Source organism: Carassius gibelio, chromosome A4 (assembly GCF_023724105.1).
Source record: "Carassius gibelio isolate Cgi1373 ecotype wild population from Czech Republic chromosome A4, carGib1.2-hapl.c, whole genome shotgun sequence".
Taxonomy (NCBI): domain Eukaryota; kingdom Metazoa; phylum Chordata; class Actinopteri; order Cypriniformes; family Cyprinidae; genus Carassius; species Carassius gibelio.
The window spans coordinates 29,392,363-29,410,557 of record NC_068374.1 but is presented as its reverse complement, the minus strand read 5'-3'; the positions used below and the strand labels follow the sequence as shown (position 1 = coordinate 29,410,557).

The window sequence follows — 18,195 nt, the reverse complement described above, 5'->3', positions numbered from 1 at the left end:
ACACCTCCAGCCTCCCAGAGCACCGGCCGTCCCCTCCACTCAGTCTGAGAGGAACATGATCTAAAACACACACATCAGCACTGACCAGCTTCAGCACAACATTTACAACAAAGTTTAAAGTGGTTAAAATAATAATTCACTTATAATAAACTTACTTGAACACTGTCTCTTGTATGGAGATGGTAAGGTAGAACATGTCAGAAAACTTTGAGGTGACTCACTAATCTGATCCTCTAAGATTAAAACATTAAATTTTAATAAACCAATAAATAGAACAAAATAATTAAAAAAGACAAAAATAATCATATTTAAACAAACAAAACATGACAATTTAAAACCAACTTAAAGCAGTTAAATATCATCTCACTTGAGCAGGTAATGTTGGCCACTTCATCCTTACTATTACAGTCATTCTGTCCCCAGGGTGAAGATGGACACTGCCACAGATATGAATCATGTGGTCGACACTTCACTTTATCCAGCCAGTTAGGAGCTGACTTCACTCTTGCTGCAGATTCAGACAAAACACCAGATCTTCCACAGTTCAGCTCTTGACAGATCAGACTCACTGTGTCTCTGTCCATCTGGTTCCAGCACACATTACCCCAGGATCCATTGTAGAAAACCTCCACATTCCCTTCACAGCCCTCAGTTAACCTGATCTCTTTAAACTCTAGATGGAAAGGGATGTGCATTAAAATAAATGCAATTCAGGTAGTGCTTATTTTGAAATAAATAACCAAAATAACTGGTTAATTCAAGGTTTATTCATGCTGCCTGCACTGGCAGCATCTAAAATACTATGGTATCCTAATGTTAATGACATGGTATGCTATCAGCAATTGCAACATGCATTAGCCTTTTTGGTGGGAAAAACAAAAAATACATTAATGGAGAACATTTCCTCTTAGTTATCGTAATACTGTTACTGACATTTAACCTGGCAACATATGTTATCAGCATTTGCAACATGCATTAGCCTTTTGTTGAGGGAAAAATTACATTTCTGGAGAGCATTTCCTCTAGTATACTGTTTACCTGAGCACACGACTCCTACATCCTTCTTGTGTTGACAGTCATGTTTTACCCAGCCTGGAGAAGAGCAGCTCCACAGGGACGTCTCATTCCCCTCACACTCCACCTCATCCAGCCATATGTGTCCAGAACCAGGACCAAACCAGGCTGGTACCTGCTGGTTACTGAGGGCCACTCCACACTGCAGCTGTCTGCACACCACATGAGCATCTTTAATATCCCAGGAGTCATCACACACTGTCCCCCATGAGCCGTTGTGAAAAACCTCCAGCCTCCCTGCACAGTCTCCCCCAGAACCCACCAGCCTGATGGATCCCCGACCTGATATTCAGAGAAAGAAAAACACATTATTGGTCACGAACAACTGAAGAATCTCTCCAGATGTTGTTGTTCTCACCGATGCAGGTGATTGACAGCTGTTGTGTGGAGCTGCAGTTGAGAGTTTGTGGAGAGCTGCAGTTCCCCAGATGAGCTTCACTCCCAGAGCACTGGAAGCCCGTCACACACTCATGACTGTGTTCAGGACTGGATGAAGAGGAGCTGGAGAAGTTCAGCACAGAGCCACAGCCCAGCTGTCTGCAGACCACAGAGGATTCAGAGAGACTCCAGGAGTCCAGCAGAACTCTCCTCCAGACCTGATGGATGAAAACTTCCACCTCCCCCTCACACTGTCTCTCTCCAGACAACCGCACCAGACCGTCATGAAGAGCCAGAGAGGAATCTGAGTGAAAGATCTGACATTTTACTAAAATACTGCAAATGTGTTAAAGACCACAGAGGAACCATTGGAAAATAAATATGCTTTATATCAATATAACATTTATATAAGTAAATTCAAAATTTAAATAACACAATCATTAATCTTCAGTAGGAAATGTATAGGAAATAAATATTGTATTTTGAATAAGATTAAGTCTTCCAATATCATAATGTTAGTAAATGTTACAGTAATATAGACTCACTAGAGCAGATGACTCCAACATCTCGTCTGTGAGAACATTCAGCTCGACTCCATGAAGAGATGGAACATTCTGAGAGTTTTGTTTCATTCCCGTAACAATCAAAAACATCAGCCCAGATTTCATCATTTCCCTTTCCAAACCAGTCTGATCCCACAACAGACACAGCAATCCCACAATTCAGCTGTCTACAGAGGACACTGGCAGCTCTCATATCCCAGCATGCATCACACACTGTGCCCCATTCATTGAGGAACTGACGTTCAACTCGACCAGAACAGATGTCAGGACCATTGACCAGTCTGAGATCATTGTGACCTACAGGAAATTAAAACATATTTAAACAAGACATAACAGGATAGTTTAGAGGGAAGAACTAACTGTTTATTTTTATTGCTGCTGTTGTATTACCATTCATAATGCATAACATGCTCATTAGAAATGTTGAACAATTGGATTTTAGTATGTTTAGCGATTAAAATGTTGTATTAGATTTATTAACTGACAGGATAAACGGTGACATTTTACCAGAACATATCAGTCCCACGTTGTTGTCTTGAGAGCACTTTATGTCATTTGAAGTTGGACACAATCGAATGGTTGATTCATTTCCTCTGCACTGAATCTCTTGTGTCCACATCTGAGCGTCTCCTTTGTCAAAAGCAGCTGCTCCCAGCACCTGTACAGGAGCCCCACAGTCCAGCTCTCTACACACAACCTCTGCATCCTTCTGGTCAAAGGCAGCGTCACACACTGCGTACCATGTGTCCCCATAAAGCACCTCTAACCTCCCGGAGCACAGGTGAGGTCCATCAGCAAGTCTTGTAAATCGTCCATAGTTTATGGTTTCTACATATTTGCATAATACATAAAACCAATTAAATTAGAGTCATGGTGAGTGAAGCTGTCTTACTGTGAATGTTACAAACAAACAACAACTGTGAGTGATTAAGTCTATCCTTCAGTTGAATATTGTAAACAAAAACCTGGGTCATTTCAGCATCACAGCTTCACAATTAACCCTAACCCTAAATTCATTGTTTATAACTAGCTCAGAAACAAACTGTATAAAAGTATTATATATTGCATATGTTGTGTTAAGAGAAGAAAGGTTGAGAAGTGATTAAACAATGAGCTGCATGAAATCAATTACCTGAGCATTTGACTCCAGCGTCATACTTATGACTGTTACAGCTGCTATAATGTTTACCCCATCCTCTTGATCTACAGACCTTCAGTGTAGACTCTGATCCTTTACACTGCACTACATCCATCCAGATTTTTCCTGATCCAGGTCCAAAGGAAGAATATCCTGTTGCTTCTGAAGCCTCTCCACAGCTCATCTCTCTACACACCACTGCAGCATCAGTCAGATCCCAGTCATTACCACACACTGTTCCCCACTGACCTCTGTGAAGAACCTCCACTCGACCAGCACAGCGACTGTCACCATTCACCAGCCTCACATTCACACTGTCTGTCCGTTATGAATACATCATAAAATTAGCATACAACAATAAAATATTAACCATATAGAAGTTATAAGAATAACATGTAATTGCATAATCGCATGTAAATCAATACAATATAGAATGTTTAAAAATATATATTGAAATTAATCTGTCCCTGAGTATATTTACTAGCAGTGATAAGTGTAACCACACACACACACACAAAGACCACAAATATGCTTAAAAAATAATTAAAAGAATATAGAATAGAAATGTTGTATCTTATCTTTTCTTTTTTTCCTTTAGCTATCTCTTAATTCTGAGTGTATACTTACCGGCTGTAATGAGTGACACAAATGAAGATACAAAAATATATGCCAGATAGCTCTCCATTTCACTATACTCTCAGACAGTTCAGAACACAGCACAAGTTTCTCCTCTGCTCCCTCAAACACACTGAAGAAACTGGCTCCTGTCAGCCCCCTAAAGAGAGAGAGAGACTCACAGCTGCCAATGACACTCACTGTTACCTTATTAGACACAACAGAGGAAATCATCAAACACAATCAGGGACAAATCAGAAAGCAGCATTTTTATTTTCTCCATATATATCAATAAAGTGTGAGCGCTGATGAGCGGGACTCCTCCTCCAGCGTGAAGAGACACTTCACTGAGGACAGACTCGTGTCAGTCAGAAGTCAGTGTGGAGATAAAGTCACACTAAACTTAAAGCAGATTGATACAGAAACACTGCAGCTTATATTCAGCATCAAAACCTGAATCTGAACACAGCAGACACAAGCACTGATGACTGAATTCTGTAAGTCTGAATACTTCAAACACTTACACAAACTTACTAGAACCAATTTCTAATGGCTAATTTTAATGAATGTACCATTTTAATCATACCATTTTAATATCATTTTAAAAGTTTCTGGATAAATAATGCGTAATATTATTGTAAGTGGTTTTTACAATTTCTTTCTTTTATTATAAAATATGATTACACCATAGTGTAAACTATATTTTGCTAAAGATATTCTGAGGTGTTTTTAATAAATTAAATATCTACTTTCATTAAGTAGGCTATAACTGTGAGAATAATAAAATAAAAGCAGTAATCATGTGCATTTAATGCTGCAATGAAGTATTTTTTCCGGAAGATGGCAGCAAAACGTTTTTTATTGTAAAGAGGCGCAGACAAGATTCTTGTCACTCTCAACTTCTCACTATTTAAGTACTGTACAAGCAGCCTGTCTTATATGTAATGCCATTTTATAATTAAATTAAAAATATAAAAATATAAAATAAATATATACACAAAGAAAAAGAAAGAAAGAAAGAATTCAACATATTTCCTTATGTAAAATTGTATTTTCCCCACATTTATTTATTTTTCATTTATTTATTTCCGGATTTATAAATTATTCGTATATGTATTTATGTAAAATTTTAAAACAATGTGAAAATGTATAAATGTTGACATAAATACATATATAAATAAAAGTGGAAATTAATGTATAAATAAATGAAAAAAAATTTAAACATTGAATTATTCATACAAGGAAATATAGTACATTTTATATTTTGCTGTAGATTTTTTTTTCTTAAGTATTTTTTTTAATGTATTTCTTTGTAGATTTTTGCATTTGATCAGTTTTCAGATCACGAGAGAACAGGAGTGATGAAACGAGGAAGCATCAATATTGAAAAGCACCTTATATGAAGCAGTTATCTGATAACAACAATTTGTTCAGTCACTCAGATTTTGTTTTGGAATACCAGTTTATAGTATTCAGGCAGGGAATAATTGTATATTGTTTTTTAAGTCCATCTCTTTGGAAACAATAATAGCTCACTGTCTCAGTGATTTCAGTTTGTTCCTCAGCTCTGAATACACTATGGTTGGTTATATTTGTTGCAAAAGTGTAATTAACAAGATTCTATTTTTGGACATTGTTATATCTATTCCTTTTTCTATTTGCTATTAGAATAATATTCATGCTGATATTAATTGGCCACATGTGTGGTCGCTCCCTCAAATTTTTTTCCTAATGAATAAAGTTAAAGAAATATCTTACAAAATAATTCACAGATTTAACCGTTAAGCATTGCTTACAAAAATGTTAAAATACCATTGACACATCATGCTGTTTTTGTGAATATTTGACAGAAACTTGAAGTCATTTGTTTAGGGATTGTCCTTTACTCAGTCCTTTCGGAGCAATATTAATGGTTTAATTAATCAAAATGTATGTGATTTTTCTATTTTTATTCATTTAATTATTTTTGTAATTAACAATATGAATATGGTCAAAGTGAGTTTCTTTATAAATGTACTTATGTTTATTGTAGTTTTAGCAGGGATAGACACTCGACACTGGAGTGCTGATTTCCCGTAGAGTTCAACTCCAACTAAACACAGCTGAACCTGTGTTTCTGTGTTTCTAATCTAATATATTTTATAGAAAAAGATGATATAATAACAGAACAGCACAGTCATCATCTCACACTGTGAGCATCACAATGAACCTCCACTAAACAGAGAAACTACTGCTACTTAGCAACTTCACTTTTCCTGTACAAGTACAAATAGTGTTTTAAGTCAATATATTTATAGGTAAATTACGCTCTCCTCCTCTTGAAAATAATATTTCACGTTTTTAAAGTCTGAACACAGTCATTGTTATTTGTCTGAATAGGTTATAATGTGTGTATTGTATTTTCTAACTGAGCAACATCTGTGTAAGATTCTTCAAGACTGAGCTACAGTTTCCATCGAGTCCACTAACGTGTTAGTGTAAGTAATTATTAACCAACATTTAAATCATTAACTGCTTCAAAATGCATACTGTTAACAAAATCATTATTGAAAAATTTGCAGTTAACCTACTGTAATAATGAAAACAATATTACAACAACTACATAAGCATAAGTAGTAATGCCATTTTTTTATAAGCAGGGGAAATTCCCAACATTATACAAACATTTACAGGCTTAAGATGTTTGCATTGTAAGAATGTACAGTGAGACTTCAGATATAAAAATGTTAAAATGAAATGACTCGTTAGGTGACGTTTTCAAATTAAATGGATATGATTTCCTAATTACTCAGTATATAATATGTGGGAATTCTAGCAAAGCAATATGGCAGAGTTGTGGCTTCACTTTTTATGAAGTGTCAAAACAAAATTCTGTCAAAAATTTCAATTGTATATTTCAACACAAAATGTAACGAAACACTGTTGGTGTTTGAAATGAACTGCATCATTGACCTGTCATTTTTATTTTTGACCTGTAAATCTTTTAATTTTCTCCATAGTGATGGAAACATTATGGTATTTAGATGTGAGCCCTTCTGCAGATTTTGCTTTAATAAAAATATAAAAATGAATAAATAAATCAATGAATATCTAATTTGTGTGTTGAATAGTGAAATAGCTGCCAATGACACTCAGTGTGGAGATAAAGTCACACTAAAATTAAAGCAGATTGATACAGAAACACTGCAGCTTATATTCAGCATCAAAACCTGAACCTGAACACAGCAGACACAAGCACTGATGACTGACTTCTGTAAATCAGAATACTCCAGACACTTACACAAACTTACTAGAACCAATTTCTCATGAATAACTTTAATGAAAAGAACATTTTAATCTCACTGTTTCTGGATAAATTATGCATAATATTACAGTTAGTGGATTTTACTAATTTTGTTATTTCATTCTAATCAAAGAAATAAAAAAATAGTATTACACTGTAGTATAAACTATATTTTCGCTTTTAATACATTAAATATTATCTACTTTCATTAAGTATAACAATAAGAAAATGACAGCAATAATCATGTGCGTAAATATTGTAATGATGCATTTTTCCAGAAGATGGCAGCAAAACATTTTTTATTGTAAAGATGAGGAGTGCATACAATACAAATACTGTATTACAAGACAGCCTCTCTTATATGGAATGCAAAATTTGCCAAAATTATAAATCAATAAGTATACAAAGAAAAAGAAAGAAAAAAAAAAACAATTCAAATAGTATTTCCTTATTTATGCATAACTGTACTTTTCCACATTCATTTATTTATATTTTATTTATTTATTTATAAATTTATTTCCTAATGTATTTATTATTTTATATGTATTTGTGTCACATTTAAATAAATGTGAAAATGTATAAATGTTGAAATAAACGGAAATAAGTGTAAATAAATGGGGGGGGGGGGGGGGGTATATATTTTGGAATATATATATTTAATTTAATATAGCTTTTTTTATGTCCATCTCTTTAGAAACAATAATAGCTTACTGTTTCAATGATTTCAGTTTGTTCCCCCAGCTCTGAATACACTGCAGTGTAAAATCTAAAGGTGTCTCAGATATCCTTTTGAGTACTCTAAGAACTTAAAAAATCTATTTTAAGTGCCTCAAATCTATTTTTCTCATAATAGGTTTCCTGGAGGAACCATTATAGTTTTTGCAGTTCGTGCAGGAGCTCATGGGATCCTTGAAGCACCAGTTTCATTACACTAAGAACTCAAAGTGCTCTGGGGGTTCCTGGAGGAACTCACTTGTAAAAGCCGGCATCTGGAAGAACCCAGAGATTTGTGATAAAAAGAAATCAATAAAAATAAAATAACAAAAGTACATACAAGATCTTCGAATTGGCCACAGTATATCCAACTAAATATATAAATATAAAAAAATATATCTGAAAACACTGTTCTCGGCAAACAGGGGATATATAAATAAATGGTCATAGAGGCATCCAGTGGCTACACCATGTTATTACAAATTATTTAATTTATTTATTATCTTCAGATTGCACTTTTATCTGCCTCAATTTGTTGTATTTTAAATAAGTTTGTTGTATAACTACAATAACGAGTTTTATTAAACAGGCTAAATGTTAAATCATCATCTGCTGACTTATGTTATCAACTGTGGCTTTGTAGATGCACACTGTCAGTCAATACTCAATCAGTACGCAAGTACTCAAAATTACTTGCTTTGAAGTACTCAAGTGTTCAATTAAACATTAAATGTTCAAATTTTACATTTCTCACTCAAAGCTGAAGTAAGCGTGAATTTTAGAGAGCCATATCTGTCTGTGTATAAACAGGAAGTTGAACAGGAGGTTGATAGCCTAGTAGCCTACACTCGAACCCGGAACTGTGATGGGCATAGAGCCTATTGATCACCAGTCATGAGCTTAACTCTACTGGATGTCTTGAGGATGTGCTGGAGTCGACTTTACAGAGTTGCTGGACTTTCTCATGGTCAATACAAGATCCAGGCCAAAGAAAAAAAAAGAATAAATGTTGTGATGTTTCATAATGTTGTTTAAACAATGTCGACTCCAGCATATCGTAAAGACTTTCAATAGGGATTAGGTCAGGACTCTGTGGTGCACAATCTTTCACAGTTCGACCCTAATGAATCTTGACATTATTAACCTGGAATATAGACATTGATATGACCTCCAACTTGGTTGTTGAAATACAAGGCTACACACTGCATCAGTTAGGGCTTAAAGAGCTGTTGTCAAACGCAAAACATGCCAGAAACATATTAATCACTTCAAGTAATGAGTCAATCCTTAAATAGCATGTAATAGCAATCTTTTTTGGCCTGTCAGTGTAAAATAAGAATTAAATGTATAGCCAGTTATTCTGAACTATAATACCTGAAGAAGAGAATTGTGACAGAACTGGAAACAGCCAGTCTTAAAAACATGAGCACTCGTGTTGTTCCAGGACGGTGGCTTCAAGTGGCATGATATCACTTGCACTGCATTAAAAAAAAGAAGAGAAAAAATGATATTAAACACTGAGTACATTTTACAAGAAAACACCATTTCAGTATTTTACTTCAAAATGTCATATTTTCTTTACATTTATGAATCAATCTTTCTTTATAATTAATTGTACTTAAACTCTGTATTGTCATTTGTAACAGCTGTGAATGTGCTTTTATTTCTCAGATGAACTGTAGAGAACAAGCTTGTTAAGAATTTTTTTTTTAATTCAGTGTTCTTAAATCTTTAAGTTGACTGAACTTTTAAAACAGTAACCAATACTCAAGTTTTCATACTAACTTAGGTTTACTAAGAGATAGTGTGTTTTATCAGATCAAAAATGAGCTAATTTGCCACATACTACACATTCGTGGGCAAAGTGAGACTGTGATGCTAATAAGAGAATTAACATAACTATCAATGTAAATATATCCATAAGACATGTATAATGTAAAAACAGCAGGTTGACATACACTTACCATACCATATTCTTTAATGAATGTCTCCATGTCTTCACGAAGAAGACGAAGAAGACGAAGACGAAGACGAAGAAGAAGAAGAAGAAGAAGAAGAAGAAGAAGAAGAAGAAGAAGAAGAAGAAGAAGAAGAAGAAGAAGAAGAATACGAGGGAAAATAAGGAGGAAAAGTTAAACAAGGAGGAAAAGGAAGCGTGGAAAATTAACTTGACCAAGCTGAAAATGAATCACCTTGACCCCGAAGATGCCATATTCCTGGTTGATGCATTCCTGGATGAGTGCAAGGTAAATAACATTATCTCAGTTGTGGAAAAAGCATACGAATTACATACTAATTACAATGTCTAAGACCATAATAGGCTCTGAGGTATAGCAGGGAAGAAGTATCAAGGTGCAAAACTGCAACACTCCAAACAAAGTGCAACTATACAGTACCAGGTTCAATGTCTTTATTCAAATGCAAGCTATAGTGCTGAGCTGAGCTGAGTTCACACGTTAGAGGCAGTGAGAGTTTAATTCAATATTCTGTCAAAACGTTTAACTTTCTATTCTATTTTTCAATGTAGAACGGGTTTTCTAGACAGGGCCACAACCGTTAGACTGAATTTTTACAATGTAATATTATAACATTGGTTTTATAATGAGATGTTTATAGGTGGTGATAACCTTGGTGGGTGGTGGTTTATTTTGTGGCTTAATTGTTTATTTAGGTGGATCAGCATGGACAAACTAAAGGAGGGTCAAAACAATCCACAAAGTTGTGTGTTTGGCCTGATGAGGACAAAGATGGTCAACCTCTGCCAAAAAGATGTAGAGCTGGACAGAAACGAAAGCGAGATTCAGCTACTGGTTGGTTTTTTGTCTGTTTCTTCATCATTAGTTGCATTCATTATTTATTGAGCAAGTTCTAAATTGATATTTATATTTTTGCAGTTTCTTCAGCAAGCGTTAAAAGCGTGTCCTGTGCTCCGTCTACCAGCACAACTGAAGACACAGTGATCATCGAATTTTTTTTTTTTTTTTCTTAATACTTTTTTCCTCATTTGTTATGTGGTAATTGCCCAGATTTAACAATGCCTTCTTCCATTTTCATTTTCAGACTCCCTCATTCAAGATGTCCGAGACCTCTTGGGAAGTGGTGCTGAACAGCCTTTCCCCTCAGAGTGGAGGAACAGGCAAACTACCTCTCTGGAGAATTGGACAGTAATGAGGCCCTTCATGGTGAACAATATGTTGTCATCTGAGAAGCCCAAGGAGGGGGTTTGCCATCACTGTGGACACAAGGCTGCAGTAGTGATGTGTAGGGACTGTTTACCGCGATCACTCTACTGCACAGCCTGTGACCTTTCCACACATGAGGCCCTGGTGCTTCATAACAGAGCATCCATGGTGGAGGGGTTCTTCAGACAACTGCCGCCATCCACTTTTGTTCAGCAGCACGAGGGAGGGAAATTCTCCTATCATGAAAAAGGTGGTTTTTAAGTCTCAGGTTATATAGGCTGTTTTACATTTTACACAAATCCTGGTTTACTCCAACAAACATGCTGGATGAAGTTGTGTTTGATAGGAACAACACCCTCTCTGTTGAGTTTTGGGTTTCATTTACTCTAATATGTAAACTAATTCTGCTTTTTAGATTGCATGTTACCAATCGTTCCTCCCTGCTGCGACTGCTCCACTGGGCAAACAAGCTTTTCCAAGGGAAAGCCAGTTATTTTAATTGGAATGAATGGTAACATTTTTTTTATTATTATTTCTTCATATTGTGTTTTTTGTTTCTTGTGAACAAGAGATAATTGTTTTTATCTGAAATTTCAGGAAGATACAACCTCTTCCTTCCATCAGTAAACTGCTCCTGTGGAAAAACCTTGCCAGTGACCATAAGTGATCTGGTTGAAAGTGGTTACTGGCCAGTCACTGTCAATTTTGAGACCTTGTACTTGGTGGACTTGTTCACCACGTATGAGGATCTAAAAATCACTGCCCCAGGGATGTCGAGACAAGCTTTTGTCAGCATGCTCGAGTGTCGTACAAAACTCTTCGGGCGAGTGAGTGGACTCATCATTTAGTTATCCTCTTTGGATCACCTTTTAAATAACAGATTCATTGTTAGGACTTCTTGTTACAATCCCCAAAGTTTCAGCACATATTTCTTGACAGAGCCCTTTCTTCATCATGACCACAGTCTAAAGCCAACCTTCGAAACAGTTTTTGTTTTTTCACTTTTGCTCTAAGAGTGGTAAGATTTGTGGGGACACAATGCAGAGGGCCTTCCTCGAATGGGCCTATGCCAAATTTGAGGTTGACAAGCTGTCTCAGGTCCAGCATTTTCAGTGCCCTGTATGCACACCCTCCATGTTGGCAGCTGCAGTGGATGGGAACCGCAAATTATATTGTTTCAAAAGCCAACCAGGGTGTGTAACATTCATGTACAATGAAATGCTAGTGAGCCACAAATTACTTTTATACAGTAAATTTAACCCACATCTATATATTTCTTTCAAGACCTGATGGGTTTTTTGATGGAGTCTTTTTGGCCAATGATGCTGATGTGTCCTCCTTTGTTGATTACATCCATGAAACAACTGGACATGTAAGCTAAATTTATATTTCATGTGTAACACCACAATTTAAAATTTTTATGAATGCTTGCCAGTTTTTTCCCCAACATTTTAACATTATTTGCTTTGCATCAAATGCCATAATACCATGATTTACAGCTTTTTTTTTTTTAAATGTAACTGTGTAAATGTCTGTATTTGCCCTCATCTGTTTAAGAATCCAGGGAAAGGGAGATGTGGTGCGGGTCAGTGGACCGCAGCAAGAGAGCCAACAAGTCTGGAAGCAAACTAGACGAGGAAGGTGTTGAAGTTGCTGTCTGCCGTCATGGGGTTTTGCTCAAGGGACGGAATATGTTCCGTGGAGAAATATTTGCATACCCATTATATCTCCAGAAACAGCTAGCTTCACAGACCGTCCAGTTTTTTTGCTCTGATGTGGTCTGCAAATATTGGCCATATCTGCAGAAAGTTGTGGACCACTGTCCAGAGTTGGAGGACTTGCTGAACATGCGCCCATTTCTCTCCATCATGCATGCAAAGGCGCATTCATGGATGTGTGAGGTAATAATGACAATTAGATGTATTACTTACCATTTGCAACACACATTATGATTGTCTGTCCTCTGCCCCTACTTGTTGTTTTCCAAATTATAACATTCATTTAAATGTGTTACAGTTAAAATGGGGGGGACGCAATCAAGCAGGAGCTGGAACAACAATCGGGGAGGAGGTTGAACAGGTTAACAGCTTCCTCTCTCGAGCAGCCATATGTTCCAAGTACATGTCAAAAGCCGGTAAGCATTTTTCATGTAAAGTTGTGTTCAAATTGAGACCAAGTGGTTTTAACACTGATGCTCGGCCTTTGCATTTTAGAGTTCCATGCATAGGTGCTCCCTTAGAAAACAACTGTCTAGTCAGCACTTTTACACTGATCAGGATTCTCTTAATAATAATTTAACTTCTGACACGTTAATTAATTGTATGATTATTTCCAGGTTTATGGGACAATATTAGAGAATGATCAATGTAGTATCTGACCTGTGGTCCTCACTGTGAACCTAAATTACTGCACATACATTGTGTGTCAAGTTCGCACAGACATGCTAACAATCCAGGCAAGTGGCTGGAACAAGCGAAAGGCAGAAAACCTTGACCGGACACTGGCCAAAAGATACATCAAGGTACAACTAGGAAAATATGTATAATAACATTTTTGTTTTTAAATTCTCAGCATTTGTTAACAAGGATATTTCTTTTGGACAGACTGTACAAAGGATTGCAGAGGCAACAAAGGACCTGGAGAAACTCACAGCTGAGTTATCTCTACAGAAAGACACAGTCCAGCAGTGGGTGTCTGATGTGCAGCAGTGGACCTCAGGTACTTTGAAAAAATTATTTGATGGGATATTTTAAGAATCATAGGCTCTGCTCTGGTACAGGGCATCTGAAAAGAGGCTGATTGTAAACTGAAATTGGCATTAATCAATTTGTTTGTTGTCGTCCAAAGGAGCAACAATCCAAAATGACCTGCAGAGGACCATCGAGGGGCTATATTTGGGCATCAAACAGCGAAAATTTCAGCTGTATCGTCAGTCTGGTGAGAGCCGAAAAGGCCGCTAGTAATGCAGATTTGTGAAAAATGAATTCACTACTGATTTAAACATAGTAAAATTAGCAAAGGTTTTTATTTCAAAAAAAAAAAAAACATCTTTTGAAATAGGTTTACTACAAGTAAGGGCAGCATACTGAAAAACTGTCAAAATCATAATAAGGTTGAGTGCAATATCCACATATTTCCAATATTTCTGCATAGGGCAGAGATATCCTGACCTACCAATTTTGTACTCTATTTAAAATAAAAAAAGTAGATTCTGAAAAGAATGTTTTTTCACAATTTTTCAAATGATTATGAAACTTGTTATGCAAAAATGATCACACAACATCTGTCACAATAATCATAAAACATACACACATATTGTGAAGTCTTATTTTGTATGGTGCTTTTGTGTAGTGATCGTGTGAATGTACACTCATTTTGTGTTTCTCATTGTAGGTGGGAACAAGCGAAGGCATCAACTGAGAAGAAAGATTGCTGTTGAGAAGAAAGCCTTGGAAGTTGCCATCAATGACCACAATGCTACTGTGGGGGAAGTTGAAAAACTGCCTCCTCCCAATGAACTCCTGGCTGTGGACAACTACTCCTGGCCATGGGAATGTAAGTACTTCCCCTGAAATGCACTGAATAAAAATTGTTTGATTCACACATCTTGATGTAAATATGGAATCCGATGAAAAAAAAATGTTAAGACACTGGGCAATATGCAAAAAAAAAGAATGCAGTAATTTGTAAATGGATGTGATCAGACCCCTTCGCGAAGCGCTGATGTTCTATCTCATCCTGTCAGGGTTTATTTCTCTATTGTAGTAGTACAGCATGCAAAACATCTTCTGTCCCAATATTTTTATAGGAGGTTGTAAGATAACACTTTGATGTAATTTTTTGCAGGTCATGGTGATATGGAGCGAAAAAAAAATGTTTTTGACAAGGTAATGCTGCTGGCTAGACTAAAAGAAGAAGAATTTATTGTGGTACACAAAGTCAAGCAGCACATGGAGTACATGAGGAGTGTTGCTGGACTGATTGAAGAGTTTACCTTTCAGCTGACTGAAGACACCACTGGGAAATGTAAGGACAACACATAGGAAGTCTCTTTCTTCTATTTGCTTCTCTGGTAACCATTGGCTCATTTCTTTATATTTTAATGTCACATTCTCAGGCAGTACAGAGGGCTTAATGGAGAAAGGACGTGAAGGACTACTCTGTGTGCTGAAGAGAAGATTGAGTGAAGTTGAAGCACAACTGGCTAAAGCACGCACAACATACAGTTGTATTCTTGGACTGCAAACATTGCCCTTAGATGACTTTTCTGAAGAGGATGACTCAGAGAATGCTTCCTCAACTGATGAGGAACTGGGAGAGTAGTTATTAGAGAGATGATGTGTTTACATTGTGTTGAACCCAAATGTCAGTGCTGTAATAACTTGTATGTGAAACCTGAGGTTATTTTACTGCTGTTGTAATATTTCTTTGTGTTTAGAGCATGTACTGCAAATTCCTCTGAAACTGTAAAAACCCATTATGTTAGCCCATTAGTCCCCACCCTCTGTCCCAACCCAATCACTGGTGATTCACAACTGTCAAACATGACAAATTACCTTTGTTTTTTATAGCATTACTTTTTTGGTCGAAATGTATTGCGCATCCCTACATAGCTTCACTATAGTTTGTATATAGTGTACATACTGTAGTTTACATAGCCTATTGTATTCTTACTCTCTCCAACAGTGTGCTATTCCAGCTTATGTTTCCACGTTAGTATAGTATATTAATACTCACTCACTCTCACACACTCACTCGCTCACACACACACACACACTCACTCACACACACATACATACATACACTCACTCTCACACACACTCTCACTCTCTCGTTCACACATGCGCGCACACACACCCCTACCTTTCTAAATATATATAGTCTTTATTTTGTACAGGGCATAGTCTCTTAGCTCTAGAAAGCCTACTTTATTAATTTCACCCAGTAAAGTGAACTGTTGTTTCAACTATAGTCATGTCTCTTTTGTTTGATTCATGAATAGTTTTCATTTAAGTCAGTTTACTGTTTTATCCCATTGTGTGAGTTGTTCCTTTCAAGTAAGTCTGTAGTATTAGGAATATATTCTAAGGCAGGGGTCATCAACTACACTTGTCCGAGGGCCAAACCATTTCTCGGTAGACACTCTTGTAAAATTAAAATGAATATTGTATCCTATAAGTAATATATTATTAGACATATATTATTAGATATTATATTATTATATATTAATTAGCCTTTGCCAGTGTTAATTTACTCATATTACCTGTACGATAGCAAGCCACTAGGGCGAAAACGATATTTTAAGCTTCATATTCATAATGCTGTCAACTGCTCACGTGGGGAAGGTGACTGCCGCTGGATGAGGCGGCCAATCACAGCGAACTGATTGACATCCAGGCTAGGACTGCAGGCGCTTAAGGCAGACATAACAGCTGTCAAGCGGAAATGTCAGAGTGGAAATGTCAATTCTTTCGCAAACTGTGTGATTGTTAAACTTTCCAAAAAATGTGTTTTGTGTCTCAATCATGTGACTCTCGAGGTTCCTGTCGGGAAAACAAAAATGGCGGACATTAAGTGGAAAATTAAATATCTCCTGTCTTAATTATATTTGTGTTTTATAACGCAGCACTAACGTTACAGTAGATTGACATCAAATAATGGTTTCAATAATCACGCCTTCAGTTATGAAAAATAAATGTGTGTGTTCTTTTTTTAATAATTTTGATAACGGAAGTAGCAACATTGTCCATGGCCGTTACTATGGAGATTAGGACAGTCCGCTTTGCGTTACAGGAGCAGAGCAGTTGGCGCGCTGGTCTCATGTTTTAGTTAAACTATTGTCATTAAACAAACATTTTTGTCCTCTTTTAGCAAAGATCATATACATGCAGTACAATTATTTATTAGTCAGTTTGTGAGATTTGATATATTGGGTAGATATATGTTTTTACAACCCTAGCACAACCCTAAAACGGAAGAACTACAACTGGGGTGCTGATGTCAACACAAGTACTGAAGAGGGGTCTAGGGAGTTGTTGTTGTTTTTTAAACCCTGGGTTTTCCTTAAAATTGGACGTTGTAAAAAATAATTGGTGGCATTCCAGGGGTTTTAGGGGATATCAAACACATTTTTGTCATCAGACTTTAAATATTGTCTTGTTCAATTGGGGATTTTTATTTTTACGCCATAGCACACCACCACCCCCACCACATCCCTTTGTGACTATGCTGAATTTATAACCCATGTCAACATCTTTCTATTACAGTTTGTCTCATATATGTAACCCTTTTTGTCCCATAATTATAAGCCTTCAAATATGCCCTGTGGTTAAGGTTCAAAGGTCAATATCTCAAAGCAGAAATAATATAGAACCTTTAGATTGATACATGTTACTCTCCAGGTCAAGACCTTTCCATAGATGTATTTGGTTAAGCTCTATGACAAAGTAAAAAAAAAAAACACATTTTGGACATGTACCCTAACAGCCTCTGGTTCAGAGAGCACTTTGAGGGCTTCAAGTGTGTGTGTGTGTGTGTGTGTGTAGGGGCATCGGACTGGGGGTAAAAACCAGTACTGATTACAAGGGCCCCAAAGGAAGAGAGGGTCCTTGAAAAGTCTGGAATATATTTTATTTTACCTGGATATTTTTAGGGAGGCCCATCAGGACTGCATAGGGCCCGGGATCTTGTGCAACGCCCCTGTGTGTGTGTGTGTGTGTTGAAATTATGACCAAAATGAGGATTGTTTGAGATTTTTTTATCTTTATGATTATGGAGGGTTTTATGCCAGGATGAACACAGTCATTCAAATCATTTATACCTGCCACAGCAAATAGGCTACACAATGCATCTAATGATATAGTTAGATTTAAGTAGACAAGAAAAGTGTTTGCAGTGCTTTATTGGATGGCATGGTTAACTAGTATATAACTCTCTCTCACACACGCACGCGCACACACAAACACACACTTGGATATGTGGTTTACGGGGACTCTCCATTTTTTTACACCATTTAGTATGATTTTTTAAAGCGGTATGGTTTATGAGGACACAGATGTCCTCACAAACCATGTTTTCGTTGTAATACCCATGCCATTATGCAAATTTGTGTCCTCATAAACCATATACAAAAACACACACACACACACACACACTAACAGCAGGCCCTGACAGGAGGGGACAGAGTAAAGGTACACAGGACCTACAATTTCCACACTTTTATCAGCCCCCGGTCTTCTATTAGTCCAG

At 36.6% G+C, this 18,195-nt stretch overlaps 1 protein-coding gene and 1 long non-coding RNA gene across 2 annotated transcripts in view; one reads left to right on the top strand and one right to left on the bottom strand.

Annotated features, from left to right (window-relative positions):
* LOC127971088 (scavenger receptor cysteine-rich type 1 protein M130-like) overlaps positions 1–18,195 on the bottom strand; it is a 91,165-nt gene that overhangs the window by 3,337 nt on the left and 69,633 nt on the right. The window lies entirely within an intron of this gene.
* Positions 9,852–10,739, top strand: LOC127976451 (uncharacterized). Its single transcript, XR_008157801.1, has 3 exons — positions 9,852–10,011; positions 10,437–10,575; positions 10,660–10,739. It is a non-coding gene; the product is annotated as an uncharacterized LOC127976451 (long non-coding RNA).